Genomic DNA, 24,095 nt, shown 5'->3' with positions numbered 1-24,095 from the left:
ACCCAGGTCCAGAGTTCAAGCCCCAGGACTGGTACCAAAAACAAAAAAAAAGTTCTAAACCTATCAGGACATCAAAGTCCATGAGACTGCATCTCAATGGAAGAAGCTAGACATGTTAGCACTGGCCTATCATCCCAGCAATAGTGGGAAACAAAAAAATAGAACTGCAGTCCAGACATGTGCCTAGAAAGTCAGATTTTATCTCAAAAATAGCTAGGGCACAAAAGAGCTGGAAGCATGGCTCAGAGGCAGGGCATCTGTCTAGCAAATGCAAGGCCCTGAGTTTAAACTCCAGTACCACTAAAAATAAAACGAAATAAGCAACTTTTCTGACAATTATAACGTCCAAGATTAAAAAATATATAGTGAAATGGGTTGGGGGGGTAATAAATTAATGGTACAGCTGTACCATAAAAATTAAACTGATCTAGTAAAAAAATCTATTTCCATAACTAGCTAATGATTTTATAATTACTTAGAGCTTTGTGGAATAAGACAGTTACACACTAGAATTTTTGTTTCACTTATTACATCCTAAGCCTACTTTCTTTTTTTTGGGGGGGGGTCCAGTCATGGGGCCTGAACTCTGGGCCTGGGCACTGTCCCTCAGCGCTTCAGCTCAAGGCTAGCGCTCTACCACTTGAGCCACAGTGCCACTTCCGGCTTTTTTCTTATGTGGTGCTGAGGAATCGAACCCAGGGCCTCAGGTATGCAAGGTAAGCGCTCTACCACTGAGCCACCTTCCCAGCCCCGCTCAAGTTTTTTTTTTTTTTTTTTTTTAGGGTCCAGTTGTGGGGCCTGAACTCTGGGCCTGGGCGCTGTCCCTCAGCTCTTCAGCTCAAGGCTAGCGCCTAAGCCTACTTTCATCTTCTAAATTTCAGGACAGAAATATCTTGTTCTTCACTTAATATTACCTTGAATTTTAAAAATTCATTCTCTAAAAAAGCTGGGCACCAGTAACTCACATCTGGATCCTGAGTCCTTTGGAGGTTTATATTGGTCAACATTAGGATCATGGTTTCAGACCAAGTCAGAAAAAGAAGTCTGAGAGACTCCATCTCCAGGTAAGCTGGGCATGATGGCACACAATTGTCAACCCAGCTACTACCAGGGAGCCTAAAATAGGCAGGTGCTTGTCCAGTCAGGAAGTGAGATCCTATCTCAAAAACAACCAGTTGAAAAAGGGTTGGAGACATAGCTCAGTGGGAGAGCACTTGCTAGCAAGCTCAATGCCCTGAGTTCAAACCCCATACTGTCAAAAAAAAAATGCCAGTGGCTCATGCCTATAACCCTAGCTACTCAGGCCGAGATCTTAGAATCAGTAGTTCAAAGCCAGCCAGCAGATAAATACTTTTATCTCCAATTAACAAGTAAAAGGTCAGAAGTAGAGGTGTAGCTCAAGTGATAGAGCACCAGCCCTGAACAAAATATGCCAAGCGAGAGAACAAGGTCTAAAGTTCAAGCCTAAGTACCAGCATACAAAAAAAAGCAAAGAAATGAAGAAACAAAGAAAGAAAAAGAACTGACCACTAATTAAATACCTACAGACTGTAAGCCTTTAAAGCTTTCCTTCTAACATTTCTTTCCACAATTTTTCCCAAGGGATATATACTATATTTACATATCTCCTTGATAACTTTTTATTAACTATCAAACAATCTTCATCTTATGTAGTTATCAGAAAAGGCTATTCTGATAAACAAAGTAAGAGCTTTCATGGCATTATAACAAAGTGTAAATGATTCTATATAGTTATTTATATAATTTTTCCCTTCAATAACAATAGTTGAGATAACAGACATATTAGCAAATATGAAAATGCTAAATATCAATTCACTCAGAGAAAAAAAGAAATTATACAAATAATAAAGCTAGCTTTAGGATTTATTTCCTTGACCCAAAAAGTAAACAGCCATCTGCAACAACCTGTTCTAGGTCCTTGAAAGGAAATCTGAGTAGTCAGTAAAGATATTCCAGCTAATATCAGGTGATTCTGGCTAAATTCAATCCAATGTAATTTCAACTACTGTGTCCAGTGTGTCTTGAACTGAATTTTTATTCTATTGAAAAGGGAAGAAATATGATATAGAAAATTTTGTTGCATTTCTTTTATGCACACCACTATGTATCTAATAAATACCTACTACTCAAATATTCCCCTTTGGAACTACTGGATTAGTACACTCCTTTCTAGATCCACAGCCCTTTCCAAAATCATTCATACAGAGCCACTTAGAAAATTCTAAAAGAGCAATAGCACTTATAGGGATCAGAGGAAAAAGAAGTATCAGCATGGGATAGACAAGTGATAGAAGAAGGGATTCATAAATGTTTAACAATGTTGATAATTTTTTATGAAAGAGACAGCTCAAGTTAGGTTTTACAAATTAAGTATTCTAAAATGAATTACCAACCAGTCTCAAACACAAGAGCATGGCCTGAGTCCATATTTAACTTATTGACTACACTAAATTATATGAACACATATCCTGAGTAAGTTTTAGCCGTATCAGTCATATCAGTAGATTATATTGAATCCTATATTAACAACTGTATGTTAAGAGCATTTTGTTACATGAGATGTGTTATTTGCACCATAATTGAGAAAATTTTCTGTTGAAAAGAATAACAGCAGTAGTTTGGCTTGAAAAAGAAAATAATCATCAGAATTGCTGGAGGTAGTGTTCCATTTCTTAAAACAGGAAGATACGTGTGAGTTACACTGTTATTCTTTATAATTTGTTCATTTTATAAACACTTCAAGTATGTTTAAATGTTAAGAAAAATCTGAGCAAACATTTGCTCATGGAAGTTAAATATACTTAAAGCTTCAATCTGTTTTTGCTATTTTAAAATAAAATAGAAATCATTAAAACATCAGTAAACAAGGAAAATAATAATTTCTCCTTAATTTTCATTAAGGAAATTAGCAATAAAATTTTACTGAAAAGAAACTGTGTGTATAATGTATCAATCTATATTCAATATACCTAAAAGTAAAGTTCTCTTCCAAACCAAACTCCATCACAAATATTTCTTTGGCCACATAAAAAGTATTCCTTCCTCAACTTACAAAACCAAAAATGAATTAGAAAACAAGTTTCTAAAGAAAAGTGTTTCACTCTAAGTAACTATAATTTTTGCATATGTGTACACTTAACATTTATGTGAGTTCTACTAGATTTATTCACATTTACAGTGTTTCCTTTATCATAGGTATGTACATTTTATTTATGCCTTGGGGATACTAATTTGAGTGAAAGGGCAATATAGTATTCTGAAACACCTCTTCTCCTTCTTAGGCATAGATTCTTTGGGCAAGTTACTGAATCTGTGTTCCAGTATCTCATGGATAAAATAAAAAATAACAGTATATAGTTCATAGGGTTTTAAAACTGATTAGAACAAATGTAAAAGAGGACTAGCATAGAGTAGGTGCTTTGTAAATGTTGGGCTATTATTACCAGTAGTATTAATTCCCCATCTCTCCAAACATACTAAAACCATTCTTAGCGATCTGAATTATTGACTAAATCATATTACTAGTTAAAATAGACATCAAATCTAAATTACAATGAGTCTGAAGCCCTGCAACTTTGAAGAGAACTGATTAATAAATTTATATTACCACTCCAAAGATAAAGAACAATCCAAAAGTACTAGCTCCCAAAAACACAACTATCAATTTCTTCCCTTACACAAGGGGGCAGTGATAACAAGAAAAGAATGGGGCTCTGTAACACCTCTTCCTACAGACAGTAGGGGGTGGCAGTACATATGGCTTGCAGTCAGAACAAAACAGGAAGACCCAACAGAACTGCTCTTTATTCTTCCCTGGCCCTGTCCTCTCTTCTTTAGCCTCAACAGAGCCTCAAGAAAAGGAAAATATCGCCGGAAAAGACAAAAACCCAAAATTAATCATCAAGGAAAATCAAATTTTATCTTTGAAGAAAATGATCCCTCAGTGGCTGAATTTGGAACCAGGGGGAAGCCAATCAGTATGAATTTCCAGATTACATGGCAAATTACAACATCTACACAAGTATCAATTTTTGCGTAAGAATTGTAACATAATACGACAAACTCTCATCATGAACACATTCTAATGAACACATCCAGTTAGTTCTGCTTTTGTTTCACAGTAAGAGACAGTCATTGTATATATATATATATGGTATATCACATAGCTCATCTAGCTGTCTTTTGTTACTTCTGAAATTTCAGCAATGTTCTGACAATCCTCTCAAAACACAGATGCTCCTAAAAGGAAATCACAATGTTTTTGCAGCATGTGGGCAATTTCACATATATGTATATATGTACATATTTATATACATCTAGAAAGAGACAAGAGAAAAAAATGGGAGAAGAGGGAAAGAAGGAAGAGATATTTAAGGCTCTATTTTTGTGGTCACATTCCTAAGATGATCTACCTGAGAAATGCTAAAGAAACAGTCCCCTGACAGTGTCCATGTTGCTTTTTATGCCAATTTTCTGCATTCCATTTTTCTCTTATTTTACCATTCCAACACCCAGAACATAGAAGAATATTTCACTACTGCCCTCCTCCGTAATTAACCATCCTGATGGCTTTGGCTCCTACCCTCAAAATGCCTGAAAATTTACCCCTTTTGTTCACCATATTGTTTTGTTTCCTTCATTCATTTTCACCTGTGTAAAAAAAAAAATCAAGAAAGGGGCACATATGAAAAAATGTTTCCCCTTGCCTAATAATCTTGAACTCACAATTATGGTCAAGATACTTGGATTGTTTGGGGGTTTTGCTTGTTGTGTTTTGTTTCTTTTCCTGTAAAGGAGCAGAGAGTGAAAGACACCCCATGTACACCAAATCCTCTTCCCAATGTTAATTATCATTGTTTATGTTTTATGAAAAACATGTTCCACATTCCACACCTGGAACAGAAGACAGGGCAGGATTCTGTCAGTGCTCTCTGCGCGCTGAAGGCAAAACCTGGAATTATTTTAGTCCTATTTTTTTCTTTCCTCTCTCACAACCAGATACAAATTGCTTTTTTGCTTTCACGTGAATACTTTCCCTATGTCAAAAAAATAGCCTAAAAAATAGCCTATAAGCTCCCCCTCTATTTCCTGTGGCAAAATAATCTAGCAATGGGCCCTATTAATATTTTATTACACCACACCTCCTTCCCAAGAGGAATTATTAGTATCACTAATAACTCTTCCACCAGGAATTTCTACACCACCCGGGCGAGCCGATCCTGTGCCTTTACCTGGCACATTTCACAACTACTTGCATGCTGCATTCGAGGGGACACGTTTTGCAAAACTCGTTCTGCACCACATTCCCTGACACGTTGAGCCAATCTGCCTGGCACCTTCCTGCTATGGATCCCTGTCACCCGCACACACTCCAGGTACCAATGCCATGACACCTTCGGTGACAGCCAAGTGGCCGAACCCCCCCCCCCACCCAACCCCATCGGTTGCAAGCGCCACATGCGGAGGCAGCCTGGTTCCCCACGCCCCCGACACCGGAGGCACTTCGCTGCCGGGGTTCGCAGTCTCCGCACGCGCCCCCGCCCCTCTCCGGGAGCTGAGGCGTCCGTGGCGAACGTCCCTGTCACTAGAGCGACCTTCCCTAACCCGGCTCCCTCGGCCCCCTTACCTGCCGCTCGGAGGGGTCTGGCGCACCTCGGGGTCCAGCCCGCGTCCCCGTGGTCTCCGGGTGAGGACCTCGCCGTTCGCCCGTGCCGCCCGCGCCTCCCCAGAGCCCCTCGCTGCCCTCCGATGCCCCCCCCACCGGAGGGTCTGCGCCCCGGTTCGGCGCGACGGGGCCTCGCGGCGGGCGGGCGGGCGCAAGCCGCGGTGGTCCTCCTGTCAGCGGCGGCGCGGGGGCACTCTCGCCCCTTAGCGCGGCGGCGGCGGCGGCGGCGGCGGCGGCAGCAACAGCGGCAGCGGCGGCGGCGGCGGCGGTGGGCGCCTCGCTCCGCCTCGCGCGCGGCACAGCCCGGAGGTGAGCGTGAGGGGGATGGGAACGGGGGCGGGGCCGCCCGGAGGGGAGGCGCGGAGGGCGGCGGCGGCGGCGGCGACCACGGGAGGGCAGCGCTGGCGGCCCCACGGCCCGGCGCTCCGAGCGTTCGCAGCTCGCCCGCGCCGGGCGAGCGGCTCGCGTGAGGCGGCGGTGCCAAGCGGGCCCCGCCGGAGCAGCGCGCGCCCAGCCACCCGCGCCCGGCCGGCCGCTCTCTAGCGCCGCCGCCGCCGCCGCCGCCGCCGCCGCCGCCGCCGCCGCCCTCCGCGCCGGGGGCGTCGCACCCTCAGAGGCCGCCCGCAGCCCCGCCCCCTCCGGGCCGGGCTAGGGAGGAGCGCGAGCGCGGAGGGAGAGCGCGTGCGTGGGGGCGCGTGCGTGGTGGTGCTGCGCGCGCGTGGTGGTGCTGCACGGGTGCGCGCGCCCCTGCCCCCTGCCCCTCCACACTTTGGGGGTGGGGAGCCGCTGGGAAGCGGGCGTGGGGATGAGTTCCTCCTCCGCAGGCAGCGAAGCGGGCCCTGACGCCGGAGGGTATCTAAGCACGTCTTCTCAGCTCTGGGGAGCTTGGACTGGTGGGGTCGAGGGCTTTTGCTGGGTAGGCGGGATGGCAGCTCAATAGCTAACAAGGCCCTACGTAGCTAAGCCCCGCCTCCGGGGATGACGTCACTCTCGAGGTGGCGGCTGCTGTCACGTGTTCCCCCTCAGGGCCTGTCCTCCTGCGTTGATGGCCAGGGCAATCCTCTAGACTTACCCCCCACACTGGTCACCTCAGGCACATGCCATTCCTGGAGTCATCCAAGCCAACAAGTGTCATTCTTCCCCTGATTCTCAAATGTCATGTGTAAAGTGTCTTAAAATGCCACGGTTAGCAGTGACAGGAATTAAAATGGGAGGAGGGAGGTATAATGAACAGGGAGAGAGATGAAAACTCTTATCTAAAATAATTTCCAGAATTCATCAGCTGTAGATGATGATGTAATGTTGTGATGCTGCTCCTGTCACTTCCAGGATACATAAGTAACATGGTTTTAACAGCTAGACAGCGAAGAAAAGTACCACACTAAAGCCTTGAAGAAGGATACTGTGTCGTATCTTCCCTTCCATCCTCCAACTAGATCTTCTTCACTTTTATTCTTTATTTCCTTGCAATCATGAAACAACCATTGAAGTTTGCAAGATATTTAGTACGGAATTTTTCCTTGCTTTGAGATAATGCAAAGCAATCACTCTTGCATGTTCTGCCTGGCTAGTTTTCTCTGACATAAACTGAGATGACCTTTTGCAGTCATCTACTTCCTAATGAAAAGCCATGATTGGAAATAGATGCACAAATTATATCAATCAAGAAAGCTGTGTCTGTGGAGCTTCCAAGGTAGAGAGGTTGCTTGGTGTAATAACAGCCCATCTGAATCTACCCCATTCTGCAGCAGTTCCTTCTGGTGTTTCTTTGATTTAAAAAAAATAGTATTTTACAACAACATGTCCAACAACTAAATTCTACAGTAATGCTTAAAAAGTCAGATCTAAAACTGTAGCTTTCTTTGTCTACAGCTGACACAGTGGGAGAATGATGGATAGATACGTGGAATCTTTTGGTTATAATTCCAAGAAGTTAGATTAATCTAATTAAAATCTATAGCAATAGAGGGTAGGTAGTGGTTATTTAAGGGATTATTGATTCAGAAGAGGCCTTCTAGAAATATTAGGAATCTTATCCTAATTAATAGTTACAAGGGAATAGATAGATAGAGAGATAGATGGGAGATTAGACCTATAGAAAATAATCTGTGTACCATATCTCAGTTTTAACACAAAAAGAAACATTCTATTTCAGCACAATTTTATACACAATGAAACATCACAATATCATTGTCATTGGAGTTAGAAACCTTGGGTTTTATTAATCCACCCAACATTTAACTAGCCATGTGACTCTGAATGAGTCTGAACCTTCTTTTCTTCATCTGGCTAATCCAGGTGATGATACATCTCAGGACAGTCATGACAATTAAATGAAATGGTGACAAGTAAACTGTTGGCAAATATTAAGCAGATCACACAGTATAAATAAAGTACTCAAGAAAGAGTACCTATTATTATGTTATTCTTTTTTATGGGAGGGGGGGTGTCCAGTCATGGGGCCTGAACTCTGGGGCTGGGCACTGTCCCTCAGCTCTTCAGCTCAAGGCTAGCGCTCTACCACTTGAGCCACAGTGCTGTTAGGTTTTTAAAAAGAGGTAGCCAAGTAAGAACTGCACCACGCACGTTGTATTCAGGTAAGGGGTAGATTTATTTAGTAGACCTGCTGGGACCAGGCAAGGATGGCACTTCAAGTGGCTGGGAAAGGCCTGGGAAAGAGAGAGAGCTGGGAAAGAGAGAGGAAAGAGAGAGAAAAGAGCTAGAAAAGAGCAGAGAAGGACTGGGAAGGTGGCTCAGTGGTAGAGCGCTTGCCTTGCATGCCTGAGGCCCTGGGTTCGATTCCTCAGCACCACATAAGCAAAAGAAAAAAGCCAGAAGTGGTGCTGTGGCTCAAGTGGTAGAGCACTAGCCTTGAGTTGAAGAGCTGAGGGACAGCACCCAGCCCAGAGGTCAGGCCCCACAACTGAACCCAAAAGAAAAAAAAAAGGAAAGAAAAGAAAAGAGCAGAGAGAGAGCGCGTCTGGGCCTGGGCTAGGTATGGGCGGAGAAGGTGTGGCCACATCAAATTCAGATGTGACCTCAGCGAATGCAGATGTGACTTCTTCCAGGTATCCCAGTTGCCTAGGTAACACAGGTACTGGGTGGAGACTTTGCTGGGAGGAGGATGGAGTCTGCTCGACATCCAGGAGAGGACCTTACAAGTGCCACTTCCGGCTTTTTTTTCTTTTTGCTTATGTGGTGCTGAGGAATCGAATCCAGGGCCTCATGCATGCAAGGCAAGTGCTCTACCACTGAGCCACCTTCCCAGACCCTATTATGTTATTCTTACACTTGAATTTACCTTTTTTGGTTCTCTTTTGGTCCTTTAAATTTATTTCTTTAAGGTACTTTGTATCTAAGCCTTTCCCTGTGAGTTTAACCAAGGCTAATAACATTTTTTTTCCCTTGGAGAACTAACAAAAGGCAGTCAGAGGTGTAATATGTTGCTTTTCAAACCAGGTCAGATGGTAGCACCTCGAAATTATGGTGCTCATTGTAAAACACCATGGAACATTGATATACTTAATTCTATTGCATGGACTTGACATAATTTTACATTTAGCTGTATTATGATTATGAGGATATCTATATATTTTTAAATAATGTATTTTAAGAAATAATATGTGTGTACTTTATAAATTTGTTCACAACTTTTTCACAAGGCAGAAAATTTTAAAAATAATTCACAAAATAAAACCCTTTAAGCCCATTTTCCTGGAAAGTAGAAAGATACCATAGCTGTTCAAACTTTAGTAGTAGACTTCTTTATTGGATTTTCACATGGTAAGCCCTGATTGCTGTGTTCCACATGGTTTCTTGCTTTGATAAGCCGCTCTGGGTCACTATCCTCATATTTCCAAAGATCATTAACCATTTCTTTTCTTCTTTCTTTTCCTCTTCCTTCTTCCTTTCTTTCTTTCTTCCTTTTTTACTTTCTTTCTTGTTCTGGAGTTTTAATTCAAGGCCTCATGCTATCTAGGAAGCAGTTCTACCACTGAACCACAACTCTAGTGCTATTATTCAGAATTACTCTTTTGAAATAAGGGCTTACATCCTGCCTAGGTATACACTTGGACCACAATCCATCTTTTTTAAGCAATTTTGTCATTTAGCCATTGGTGGCATTACAGGCACATGCTACTGTGTCCAACTTTCCTTTATTGAGATGAACTCTCCTGAACTTAACTACCCAGGCTGGCCTGGACCCATGATCCTCCAGATCTTAGCCTCCCATGTAGTTTAGGATGAGAGATAGGTGTAACTATATTCATCTTTGGGTTTAAGAAAGGGTCTTGTGAACCCTGGCTTCAAACCACAATCCTCCCTATCTCAGCCTCTCAAGTAATTAGGACTAGAAGTGTGAGTCACTGGCACCTAGATCTCATTCCTCATTTCTTTTAACTGATCCTTTTCATATCCTGTCTTCACACTGGGTACTGTTTCACTCTTTGATCATCCAACATACTTCTACTCAGCCACATAGTTCTATCCTCAAGCCTTGCACTTTACAACTATAGTCTAACTTTATAGAGGAAACAGTATGTCCCCGACAGAGATGGGTTCCAGTAGGAACAGAGTAACACTGAAGAGAAAAGCTACCTCTGTCCTCACCCCCCCAACTTGATTTTCTTCTGTCATTAATACCTGAATTCTGAGAGTGGGAATTGTTTTACCTATTAAAAATCCATTCCAGTGAACATATTTGACTTTGTAACATTAACTTTGAAATAAGATATGTTTCACATAAAAGGACCCTGTAATTACATGTCTATAAAGTACTCCAAACTTACCCTAATCCTCCCAATTTTTCAGTGCTGTGATTGGGGGACGGGGCAGTCCTAGAGTTTCAACTCAGGACTTTGCACTTGCCAGATTAATGCTCTGCCACTTGAGGCTTCGACTCCACGTTTTGCTGGTTATTCTGGGGATGGAATCTAGCAAACTTTTCTACCTCAGCTGGCCTTGAACTATAAGCCTTTGGACCTTAGTTTCCTGAGTACCTAGGATTACAGACATAGCCTTTCATGCCCTCCAGATGGTCTTTCCAGATATGCCAACTTTGTTCAAACACTTATCTTTGCACACCGTCCCTAGGCACTTCTAAATCAATCCTACATATTCTCTCTCACTCTCTCTCTCTCTTTCTCTTTCAATCATCATAACATCCTATATCCTATAAGTATGATTACCTAATTCTTTAGATGAGGGGCTCTGAAGTTAAGTAACTGATTCAAGTTCACACTAAATGATGGGTAGAGCCCACAGTCTAAACCCAGATATAAACTTCACACTCTATCTTTTATCCACAGGAGAATGCTATATAAAATACAAAAAGAACACAGGTTGTGAGCCACCTTATTTTGATAGTATTAAGTTGATGTAAATTAGATTTTCTCATGAACGATGCTTTTTCTTTTCCTTCTGGCAGTATTAGAGTTTGAACTCAGGACCTTGTGTTTGCTACATAAACACTCCACAGCTTGATCCATACCCTAACTCTTTTGCTTTTTTATTTTTCAAATAGCGTTGAGTTTTACTTGAAATGACCTAGGCTGTGGTCCTCCTATTTATGCTTACCACATAGCTGAGATGATAGGCGTGTGCCACGTCACACATCTTTTTGTTAATTGCAAAGGGAGCCTCACTAACCTTGTGCCCAGGCTGGCCTTCAAATTTGATCCTCCCAGAAAGTAGAGACCTTCTGCATATCTAGGGTTATAGGCATGAGCTACCTTGCCCAGATCTCATTTACTATTTTTGATATCTCATTTCCTTTTGATCTCTGATTGATAATTCCTAATCCAATTGCTTGAACATTTTCCCCATCGACCTCCTCCTCAGCCTTTTGATGAATATTTAATAATTTCTAGACTAACAGTTAAAAACAATTCCACACAGAGGAGCTACTAGTTAAAGGAAATTTTAAGTAAATCCCTTCTTTCCAGAGTGAAAAAAAAAACGTATAATATGACTAAGCAAACCATCATATATTTCCCACTGACGTTTATAAATGTTGGAAAAAATATTTGTGCCTACTGTATAGCTGTGACATATGCCATAGGACATTTATAATTGCTTTGAGGTAAGTCTTACCTGATAGCCCCTCATAATCTGTTTGACAAACAAAATGCTCAAAATATTTAAATATTAAATACAGTATATGATATTGTCAACGTGAATAAAACAGTAAGTTCTGTCATATTTCACTAGGAGAGATAGACAAAGATGGCATAGGACTGCTTTTTAAAAGAAAGCAGAATCAGGAAAGTCTATAGTTGGAAAGGTAGGGAAGGGAGGGTCCCTAGGACTCAAAGGTTAAGAGAAGGAATAAGAGGAGAAAGTATTAGAATAATCTCCTATATCAACAGATGGACTTCTTTTGGAGATGAATTGGAGTGTGTGTGTGTGTGTGTGTGTGTGTGTGTGTGTGTGTGTGTGTGTGTGTGTGTGTGTACCCACACACTGGGGCTTGAACTCAAGGCTTGGTCACTGTCCATTATCTTTCACTCAGGGCTGACCCTCTACCACTTGAGTGACAGCTCCATGTCAGGCTTTTTGCCTATTAGTTGGGAGATAAGAATTTCACAGACTTTCCTGCCTGGGCTGGCATTAAACTGCTATCTTTAGACTTCAGCCTCCTGAGTAGCTACAGTTGCAGGCATGAGCAGTGTCTGGTTTGAATTGCTTTTTTAATGATGACACAGATTTGTGTGAATTCCAAAATTGACATGTTGCAAGTCCAGAGAATGTACCATAAACAAAAAGTATGGCTGAATCAAAGTATTTGCTAATTGGTAAGAGGATGGGAAGGTGGAAGGACAGGACCCGACTGTAAATGGTCTTTATGCTCAGGAAAGGATACACATAGAATCTTTGAGCATAAGAATGGCAGGAAGACAGGGTTTTAAACATTCATCTTACAGGGTGGGTTTGAACAGGAAGGGACAAAGTGGTAAGAGTATGATTAAGAAGATATTGCTGTTTAATGAGCTAAACAGGATGATAGCTGTCAGTCAACAACTGCAACAGTAGAAAAAAAAAGCAAGAGTTCTAACAATCACTGCATGGGAAAAATAAATAGATTTTCTGAACATCTGAACACAGAGGTTAAAGAATGATGAGAAATCCAAATATAATGAGATGACAAATCTGTTGTCCAGAAGACTTGGGGAACAGTGGCAGAAGCTGGAAAATCAGAAAGGTTTGTTTGGAAGAGAGGAGCAATATATATTTTTGACATATTTTTGAGCTTGTATAGTAGTTCTTTACTGTTTGGGGGGTTATACATCCTTTCCTTTGAGAATCTGATGGAACCAATCCCTCTTGAGAAGAAATAAAATGCATGTATACATACTCTACAATTCTAATATATACATATGGATTTGATTGTCAGAGGCTTCTTGACCTAAGCTGAGTCAATCAGAACCTCTACTGGCATCTCTGACATTTAACTCTAAAGGAGCATATCATTCTCTTCATAAGGAGTCAGACCTGTGTAAACTGCTAATAGATATATTTCCTACCATATGAGCTGAGAAACAAAGGATGCCCAGTTGTAGAATATGAAGAGAATCTGACAGAAGAGAAAAAAATCTAGAGCGGTTAAATGCCTGGGCAGGTGGCTCTCACCTGAGCTATTCACAAGGATCAAAGTTCAAAGCCTTCCCAGACAGACAAATCTAAGAGATTTTGTTTTTGTCTTTTTTTAAAACTGAAATTCCTTCATGTATAGGTTTGTTGGAGCCAAATTTCTTCTACCTATAGAAGAGTTCTAATTAATATACAGGTTGAAAATATTCCTTGAAACCCATCCAAGGGTTCCATATAAGAAATCCTGCTTGAAAATGATGGAAAGTCATCCAAATAGAAACAGCAACTAACCAATGGAGTTTAGGTAAGAAAGAAAAGAAGATGAATACCCAAGTAGAGGAAATATGGCATAAGAGTCAAGAGCAAGGACTCTGGACTGGCTGCCCTCTAACCCTTCTTCAATGAAAAGTGTAATGTCAAACAACTTATTTCACATTTCTCCATCCCAGCATACTAGATCCCCATGAATGGGGATTTTAAAACTATGCTCACTAAATTTTATGTTCTATGTATTTTACCACAATTTTAAAAATTGATTAAAGAAAAAATACCTCAATGTTATTAGACTGATGTTAAGATTAAATTAGTACATGTAGCTCATAGCCAAGTCTGTGGGTTATTACCATTGAAAGTAGCAAGCTCATGCTTAGGCATTTTGTATATGATATAGTATTTAATCTAATCCTCATAAAAACTTTGTAAGATTGGAATTAATATTCCTATTTTATTAGATGAAAACACAGGCTTGAAGCAAATCATCCCAGGTCCTATGCCTGTAATCCCAGCTACTCAGGAGGCATAGATTAGGAGAATCACAGTTTGAGACCAGTCCAGACAAAAAGTTAGTAAGACTCTATCCTAGTCAATAAGTTAGGCATGGTGGTTGATGGCTGTAGGTAGGCTCATTGGGATCACAGTTTGAGGGTGGTCCCTGACAGACTTGGTGATTCTCTACTTGAAAAACAAAGAGAAAAAAGGTTGAACTCAAGTAGAAGAGTGATATCCTAGTAAACAGGAGTCCCTGAGTTCAAACCCTCTCACTGTAAAAAAAAATTAAATCAAATAAAAAGTATCCCCCCCACCCCAAAAAAGGGAAATTATATATCCCTACAACATAGAAAAGGAGAATCAAAGAGTAAAACACTAAGGAAAACAGTAATAGAATCAACCCCTCATTGCTTTGAGGGAATGGAATTGTCCTAGACTTTGAACTTGGCCTCCAAGAGTCCTGCAGTGGATACATTCCTAGCACAGAGATGGAAACATCTGGCTAACATAACTTGGTGTCTGTCATAGTTTGTTTCTGTTGCTAATCACATAATACCATGGGTTAGATGTTATAAAGAAAAGAGGTTTATTTTGGTTCACAGTTCTGTCTAAAGTCAAGAGGCTAATATAGTAATAGCCTTGTTGCTTGAAGCATCTCAAGAAAGCCCAGGACAAGGGACTTACATGTAACCTAGCCAAACTGATATTTATAGCAGATCCACTCTCTAGATAACCTATTAACCTATTAATCAAATTAATGCATTAATTCATTCATAAGGTGACAGAGCCCTACTCACTTAAAGGTCCCATTTAAGTCTTATTTCTTAATATCTCTTAATGAGGATTAAATGTCAACATAAGTTGCTAAGGGAACAAAAATAATTTCAAACCATAGAAAATGTCATTAAATATTTAGATCATATAACCTACTGAGTTTGTGCTTACTGGTTTAAACTCACAAAACTTTAATCTCTATGATAACATGTTCCTGGCTATACTGCTCACATTCAAAAATGTTCCTGGTACATATTTATAATATATCCTGAATAAATACTTGCCAATTTGAATTTTTTAATTACTCACTTGAAATTCTCAAGTAGATTTGAAAAACAGAGACAGAAAACTGTTCATACCTCCACAGCATTTTAATCCATGTGGCACTTATTCCCCTTACAAAATCCAATGTACAATTAATTGACCTTCTGAAAATAAAAAAATAATTTCAGTTACCCCCAATAACCATTCTTGAGTCCAGTCAACTCTGTAGGGCAGGCTGGACTTTTCTAGATCTGTGAAAACCAAGGACAAAACTTTACACATTAAAAAAAGAGAGAGAGAGAGAAAAAAAAAAAAACCTCCCTTAGCCCCTAGTTTACTGACATGCCCTTGACAGCTTGAAACTGTGAAAACAAATTAATTTGTCAGTAAAAATCAGACATCAGACATCCTATCTTATGTGCTACATCCACTATTGAGTGTAGAACATGTTTATATGGGAGGAAAGGGACATTAGAAAAGCAAACTGAGAAGCAATGGGCAAGAAACACGTGTGTGATTTACATTACTTTCGCTTGCTTCTACGCAGTTTGAAGGTACTTTTTTTTTCTTTTTTTATTGTGAAAATACTGTACAGAGGTGTTACAATTACTTGGGCAAGATAATGAGTACATTCTTTATCAAGCATTGTAGCCTCCTCCTTTGTTTCCCCTTCCCATCCCTTCCCATTCTCCCCGGCCCCAATTTGAAGGTACTTAGTATTGATAATGTTCATTGCATAAAAAGACATTTGGGCTGAAAAAAAGAATGAATAAAACTCCATTTTTAAATTTCCTACCCATTATTGTTCAGTTTCTGTGGTTGATTGGTTGTTGGTTGGTTGGTTGAGACAGAATCTCATTATATAGTCTGAGGATGGCCTCAAACTCTTGATCTTCCTCTTTCAGCCTTCTAAGTGCTGGGACTATAGGTATGTACCACCACAACTAGCCACAGTAAATTTCTTACTAAATACATTCCTGGTCACATATACCTAAGTTGATTTTGCAGAAATTAAACACATAGCATGTAAGAGCAAGAATTTTCTTTCTATCCAATTCCAACTTACAACTGACCTTTATAATAAAAATCTTTCATAGTATATTTCCTGTATGTATTATATGTTCTAATTTGTCTACATTCTAATCTATTTGGCTGAGCTAAATAACAGTTGCTTTGTATATAGCTAGAGGCACCATCTTTAGCTGGTGCATGAAGTTAGGAAAACTATGGTTTTTATTACTTGCACCAGCATTTTAATTTTTCCATTTTCTATCCATATTTATGTGTGAGAAAATATAATAAAGTATCAAAAATTGCATAAAATACAAAAATAGTAATATTATTTAAAATAAACTTTTTAAATTTTTAAAACTTTATTGTAAAGGTGATGAACAAGGGGGTTACAGTACATAAGTAAGGTAATGAGTACCTCCTCCCTCATTTTCTACAATATACTGCTCCTTCCCCTCTACCAAGTTGTAAAGTTCATTCCAAACATAGTGTCTAGTGGGTATCATTGTTGCATTAGTTCATCTTTTGTCCTGCTGTTCTGTGATTCCATTCCCCTCCATAGATCCAATAAGCTTATGTATAAGACAAAGGGTAAAGAAAACTAAAACAGAAAGAAAAAATAGAAAATTGCATACTGGACGTAACAAGAACCTCTTGTTTCCAATTTAAAATAAATTATTTTTAAAATATACATTCTCTCCATGTAACCAGCCTGGTCTGGAACTTGCTTTGTAGCCTAGACTTTCCTCAAAGTCATGATCCTCTTGTCTCAACTCCAGAGTACTGGGATTACAGATAGATGTATACCACCACACCCAGCTTCAGAAATAAACTCTTCAGTAGTGGGTTGTGTCACTAGGAAGACCTTAAAATGTTCATTCATCAGCAGATGATATTCATATGATATACATGAGAAAGCAATTTAATGTATCAAAACGGCTGAGGAATGGCATTCTATAATCTAGAAATTTTAGTTAATCTAAAGTTGAAACCACAAACATGACAATCACTTGTTTTACCATCATAGCTGACACACTGCCCTCAAGGACAATACTAAAGAAATTGCAACCCTGTCATCTTATGAGTATTATATCCAGATATAAAGATGATGATATTGACTTACTACTTATGAAACAAACTTGGAACTGATTCTCCAATAAGTTGTATGGATTTTAGTGAACATAACGTATCTTTTCACTCAGAACCCACAAGTAGTTACAAAGCAGTTAGTAAATATTAGGGGACAATCAGAAGCAAGAGGAGAGAATGGCCTCAGAGGCATGGCTTAGCACCACAGCCTTTATCAATTAGGACTAAGCAGAATACAGTAGAGTTATGTCAGTTTGTTTTCTGTCTTGTGATGGAATATACTTAATTTCTTTTTAATCAAATGAGGCTTTGACCAAAAATAGATTTCTTTTAAATAAAATAATTATAGCTTGGGCTTGGAAGGTGGCTCAGTGGTAGAGTGCTTGTCTTGCATGCATGAGGCCCTGGGTTCGATTCCTCAGCACCATATAAGCAGACAAAAAAAGCCGGACATGGTACTGTGGCTCAAGTGGTAGAGTGCTAGCCTTGAGCTGAAATGCTGAGGGACAGCGCCCAGCCCCAGAGTTCAGGCCCCACAACCGGACCCAAAAATAAATAAATAAATAAAAGAATTATAGCTTATTTAGAGAGAGTTTAATTATTAAAAATAATGTGTAAAAGATATGACAAGAAGGAAACAGATACAAAGTGAAACTTTTCCCATTCATCTGAAATCCAAAGATCAGTTTCTTTAGGTTTAGTCAACCCAGCCTGACACACAATGTGAAAGAAACAAAGAGAATAAAGAACTGAGATTCAGTGAAGGAAAGGGAAAGGGGCGTTTTAATATGTTACCAGCCTAATCATTGTAATGAAACTTTATTTACATGGAACTTTGCTTTGTGACAATCTCAATCGGAATTATTGCAGAGAAGCAAGGAAATGAAGGAAGCAGAAAGAGATCTCTGCAAAAATGAAATAGTCCATATCCTAAACATCTGTTAGCCACTTCTGAACATTCATCCAGCTCTTGCTATTAATTTTTACTGGATTTGATTTTATAGGATTAGTCAATCTGATTTTGAAACTCATGGAGAAGTAGAAGCAGTACATGAGAAGAAGGAGGAGAAGCTACCACAGCAGACATGCAGGTAACATAAGAAGAGAAAGCTTGATGTCTGTCAGCAGGGTGAAATTGGTAAAAATAAAGAAAAAAAACATAAACATTAATCTAACCATCAGAAAGCCTTGGGGAAGAAAAAGAAATTTAAACCAATGCCTATATTAGCCATATGCAATTAAGAAGATCAAGTTTTATTCAATAGGATAATGAGTTAGATAATGTGGAATATTATATAGATAGTTCTCTAAGCCACATAATAAAAATTCGAAAGTATGGAAGATTTTAGATCATGTTGGGAAATACAAAGAAGTCACATACCTATGACAATAATGTAAGGTCTGCCCTGGGCTGGCTTTGAACCACAATCTCTGCCATAAAACTCCTTTATTATTACCAATTAAAGCAACAAGGAGATCAAATAGAAAGAAGTAGAGCTTACCTGCTCCTTATCAAGAATTGACCATCAAATATTCTGCAATGACAAAACTTGGTAGAGGTGATGAGAGTTTTAGCACAGATGTGATTTCTGGTAACATTAACGATGTCTAAGTTAACCAAAGTTCACAAGAGATCTTCCTGGCCTACACTTGTTTCACTAGCATAACAACATAGCCAGCCTTTTCCAGATCAGGCTGGGTAAGATTTACAAATCTAATACTATAGAAAGAATGTCACACAAGAGTCTTAGATTTGCAAATCCAAAGCAATCTTTCACCAGAAATCAGCTGTATGTGATGGAGTCAAGCAGGAGTCCAATCTACTTTTACCATGGTGGAGGTAGTGATGAGGGTGTAGGTAGGGGTGAGGCCATCTTCCAGTTTGGAAGAGCTGGACTGGATCTGTACTACATGTAGACTGGTTGGCACTGAACTACGAATCCAAACAGAACTAACTTCAGGAATCTCAAACCATTTAAGCCAATAACTTGCTTACAATGCCAGATAACAAGTTTACACAGACACAGACATATACACATAGGTATGCATGCACACACACACACACATACACACACTGTGTACATTAAATTTTATAGCACATAAAATTGAATAATGGCCATAGACTCTTGGAATTCCAGCAGTAAGATGACATTATTTTGCCCAATATTTTAGAACCATGTGGTCAGTGCTAGAATAGACAACACCAAACAAAAAAGGCAAAACTCAAAACCCCAAATGTTTGACAACATCTTTGCTAACAAAACACATTAGATGGTCGGGCCTCAGTTTCCAGGGCCTGTGAAAAGAGGCAGCAACTTGTTAGCAAGGCACATTAGAATGAATGGGTGGAGGAGGAATAAGCTTAGTGGAAGGTTGAGGGTCAGATGAGGCCAAACCCCTAACCCACCATGTGGCCAAGATAGTGAACTGAAGATAGCAAATTTCTGAACAAGTTATGAGGGTAAGAAAATTTGGTGGGGCTTTATTGAATAAGCAAGCAAGCAGACAAGCAGACAAAAAAGCAGAGTGTGGGTGCCCTTAAGGAAAGACAGAAAGAGAGAGAGAGAGGGAGAGGGAGAGAGAGAGAAAAAAAGAGAGAAACAGAAAGAGAGAGATAGAGAGAGACAGAGACAGAGAGAGATTGAACTATAAGACAAAGAAAGTTGCCTTTCTAGAGGAGATGGCAGGGAGGCAGAGGTGAAGGGCTTAGCGAGACAGAGGACAGGCAAAGAAAACCTGAACATGTGGAAACTCTGACATTTTTCAAACCTAGAGTGGCTAGCCTTGAGAGGGAACCTAGAGGGGGGGGGGAGGGGGTCCCTAGGACCCAGCCTGCTTCTCACTCTTCAGGGCACAGCCAGAAGGTTGAAGAAGAGAGAAAGAGGGAGAGAGAAAGGGAGACATAGGGAAAGTTGAACATGATTGGCAGAGAGAGCACCAAGAGAGCCTGAAAGTAAACAGACTTTCTGACCATTTACCATAGCAGTGGCAAAACTGTCTAAATCTGAAAATGGCATAAAAAATTAGGTGCTCTGGCTTTCCAGGAAGTGCAGGAGATATTTCAAAGGGGTTTCCCCGCTCGGGCTTGACTCACATCACCCCATTAATAGCAAGTGAGAGAGTCAGTCTGGTGAGTGAAGGAGAGCTAACCAGGCAGAAGCAGCATCCTGACTTCCCCCAGAGCCCTCTAGAGAGAAATGGCCAAGTCCCCCAAAACAAGCATTCTTGGCTCCAGAGGTGACCAGCCTTTTGGCTAAAGGCCATAGGAACTCTCTGATGTGTTTCCACATCTGGACAGAGACTGAACAACAGAGAACCAGTAGAGAGTAGTTTCACTCACCAGAGTAGGGAAGTGATGTGGACATGGATATAAAGGTCAGCAGTGGTACTGGTGAAAAGTCTCACATGGTGTCTCGAGGCAGTTTGGTTCATAGAAAAGAGGTGGTCAGGAAATTCTAACAAATGAAGGCCATGAAGTAATTTCATGAGGCCTTAAGTTGAAAGTTTTAAGGAGATAATGGCCTTTTATGGTCATTTTTGCATGGTTTCTAGTTCCAAGCAGATTCTCATTCTGTCAGTTGTATGACAATGATATTTGTTCATTCCCTACTTATTATTTTCTAATCATGTCTAAGGAGTGACTAAGTGACAGGAAGAATGTCTAAAAGAGTAAACAAACATGCTTTTTTAAATGACAGAGTGGCTGCAATTCGTCTGTGGCCAAACCCTAGCAACAACATGTGACTATCTGAAAAATAAAGCAAAAGGGCCTGAAGATGTGGCTGAAGTGGCAGAGTGCTTAACTAGCAAGGTTGAGGGCCTGAACTCAATCCCTGATACTATAATTTTAAAAAGTTAAATAACTGCAGTGGTTTGAATAGGTATATATGTGTATATTTATGCTTATAAATACATAGTAAGAATACAGTAAACTATCAGCAAATGTCAACTCTAGAGAAGCCAAATGATACTATACTTTATCAGTTTTCCATAGTAGTTATGCTATACCTAAAGGAAAAGAGCCTAAGTACAAAAAAAAAAGCCAAAAACATGTACAGTACATTTTTTTTCTGTTTCCCTCAAGTTGATTACAGTACTTGATGCTGGGAATTATCTTTAGTTAACCAGAAAATTCTTAGTCCAAATACCACATTTAAGGACTTGGCCTTCCAATGAATGGACTGTGCTCAGGTACAGTTTGTCACGAACTTAAAAGAGGATTGGGCAGCTTACTGAGCCACGCCCTACTTCCTGGGCCCCAGTCCAGAAGTGAATTCCCTTGCAGCTTTCCAAAAGGAGGTCAAACAAGTCCTCAGGGACTCTCAACAGAAAGAAGTTGCCAAAGGCTAAATTTGGCAGCAAAGTCAGAGCCTGGACTGGGATAAACTGTGCCAGCACTTTTCAGTTCTGCTTTCAAGGCCTTGATTAGAATAGGAAGGACTAGAGAGCTATTTCCAAGAGCAGTTTAGCTGCCCACGCCAGAATTCTGGGGAGAACCTCAAAATGTAAAATTCTCCTTTACCTCTCTCACTTTATTTTTTTTTTAACTTTCCTGTTTGAAACATATTTAAGGTCAAACATGAGAGCTTACACCTAATCCAGCTACTTGGGCAGCAGAGATAGGGAGGATTATGGTTCAAAGCCAGCCCAGGCCCACCTCCCTCCCCTCAAAAAGTTGTCAAAACCCTAGCTAAACAACAACCAACAGCAATGGTGATGCACACCCATCAACTCAGTTATGTGGTAGGGAGTCTGGGCAAAAAAATATGAGACTTCATCTGAAAAGTTAACTGGAAATAAAAAAGGGTTGGAGGTGTGGCTCAAGTAGTAGAGTAACTTCCTAGCAAGCATGGAGTTCAAACTCCAGTCCAGGAAAACAAAGACAAAACAAAATGATATTTAAATTTGTGTTCCTTTCCTTTGCTCAAGTAGTGTATCCTAAAGACAATTCCTGCCTGCCTGATCAGATTCTAGTTTAACTTTGCTCGAGTCTTAAGAAAAAAAAAGATGGAATATTTTTCTTTATTCTCCCTCCTGTTACCCTAACTTTTTAGGAGGTTATACCTACCTTTTGGCATAACTGGTCAGGTTTGTGTTTAAGTTAGATTTTTTTTGCCCCTTTTGGTCTTCTTTCCTCATAAAATGTTTTATTGGATTGTAATTTATCCTAAAATCCATCATTTAAAGTAAAGAATTGTCAGGCATCAGTGGCTCAAGCCTGTAATCCTAGCTACTTAGGAGGCTAAAATCTGAGGATCACAGTTCAAAGCCAGCCTGGGCAGGAAAGTCTGTGAGATTCTTATCTACTAACCACTAGAAAAATGGTAGTGTGTTTCAAAGTGATATAGCAAAAGGAGTTCAAAAACAGTGCCCAGGTTCTAAGTTCACGCCCCACAACCAACAAAAAAGTATAAAATTCAGTGGTCTTTAGCATATTCAGAGTTGTAAAAACAACCACCACAATACATTTGAGAACATTCTTCATCACCCCCAAAAGAAGCCCTTTTCCCATTAGCAGTTACTCTCCATTTCGCCTTAAACCTTAAGCCTCTGCAACCAGATATCTACAGGTTTGCCTAGTCTGAACATTTAATAGAAATAAAACGATTCAAGATGTGATCTTTTGTGTATGGTTTCTTTCACTTAGCTTATTGTTTTGTTTTGTTTTTTTGGGGGGGTGTTTGATCCCATGTTGCAACATGAATCAGTGGTATTCTTAATGACAGGGTAATATTCAATAGAAGAACTATATGTCTCAAAAAATATATATCCCAGTTCATTCTTGTATCAGTTGATGGATATTTGAGTTGTTTCTATTTAGGAGTTATTTATGCATGAAGCTGCTGTTAACATTTGAGTGCAAGGTTTTATGTGGACATACATTTCCAATTTTCTTGGTTGTATACTTCAAATCAGCAGGTCATATGGGATTAAGGTTTTGAGGAATGGCCAAATTACTTTCCAAAACATCTATACCATTTTACATTCCCATCATCAATGTATGCTAGTTGCGGCTTCTCTCTTCACCAACACTGGTGGTGTCTGAGCTTTTGATCCCAGTGTCCTATTTTAGAATGTAAAGTGATAGGTTCTGATTTCGATTGACATTTCCTTAACGACTAACTGCATTGAAATTGGACATTTGTATATTTGATTCTTTTGATGTTATAGTAAGTGAAATTTTCCTTAATTTCATTTTCAAGCCGTTCATGGCTAGTGTATAGAAATGTATCTTGAGTTTGTATCTTCCTGCCTTACGGAACTTGTTAGCTTCATAGTTATTTTTGTGGTTTTAGAGTCTGGTCAACTTGAATAAGTGTGGAAAAGATTGCTCAGTTAGGACTGGCCCTGAGCTGCCCCTGACCAAGCAGGTCCTTTCTCCCCTCTTAATTACTGACTTTGCATTTTCTCCAGGAGTGAAGACTTTAGCACATTCCTTTTGCCTGCCCCTAATTGGCCATCTTCTAATCTATGGCAGGTGTTTCTCTGGCTACTAAAACTATGTAACTGAAGTTCTAACCACAAACATATAAGCTAGTAATAGTGACTTTTCCATGGGACAGTGATGACAATGGGTTCCTTATCAGCCACATCTTCATAAATCTGATTTTATGCATCTGTTCATTTATTTCAAGTTCTCTTAAGAAATGTAGATTTTATGCTGGGCATGGTGATGCACCCTCTGTAATCTCAGTACTTGGGAAGCTGAGGCAGCAGGATCAAGAATTTGAGGCCAAAAAAAAAATTTGAGGCCAGTCTAGGTTAAATCACAAGATCTTGTCTCAATCAATCAAAAATCAATCAATCAATCAAGGTTTTAATGTTAGTGTCACTATGCTATTGTTTTTGTCATTGTTGTCAACAGGTGCTGTCTTGGCATATATAAACAACACAAATTCATTTTTTATAGTCC

At 40.0% G+C, this 24,095-nt stretch overlaps 1 protein-coding gene across 6 annotated transcripts in view; it reads right to left on the bottom strand.

Moving 5' to 3' along the window:
• The window catches only part of Tanc2 (tetratricopeptide repeat, ankyrin repeat and coiled-coil containing 2), a 282,394-nt gene extending 276,663 nt beyond the window's left edge, over nucleotides 1-5,731 (bottom strand). For all 6 annotated transcript variants that reach the window (XM_070027717.1, XM_070027718.1, XM_070027719.1 and 3 more), the window contains exon 1: nucleotides 5,648-5,731. The gene's annotated coding sequence lies outside the window, so the exon portion shown is untranslated. The remainder of the gene's footprint in view (nucleotides 1-5,647) is intronic.
• Between the last annotated feature and the right edge of the window lie 18,364 nt (nucleotides 5,732-24,095).

Source organism: Dipodomys merriami, unplaced genomic scaffold (assembly GCF_024711535.1).
Source record: "Dipodomys merriami isolate MVZ:Mamm:240054 unplaced genomic scaffold, mDipMer1.0.p SCAF_19, whole genome shotgun sequence".
Lineage (NCBI taxonomy): Eukaryota > Metazoa > Chordata > Mammalia > Rodentia > Heteromyidae > Dipodomys > Dipodomys merriami.
Note: the sequence above shows the minus strand (reverse complement) of the source record. Positions and strands in the feature narration are given on the sequence as shown.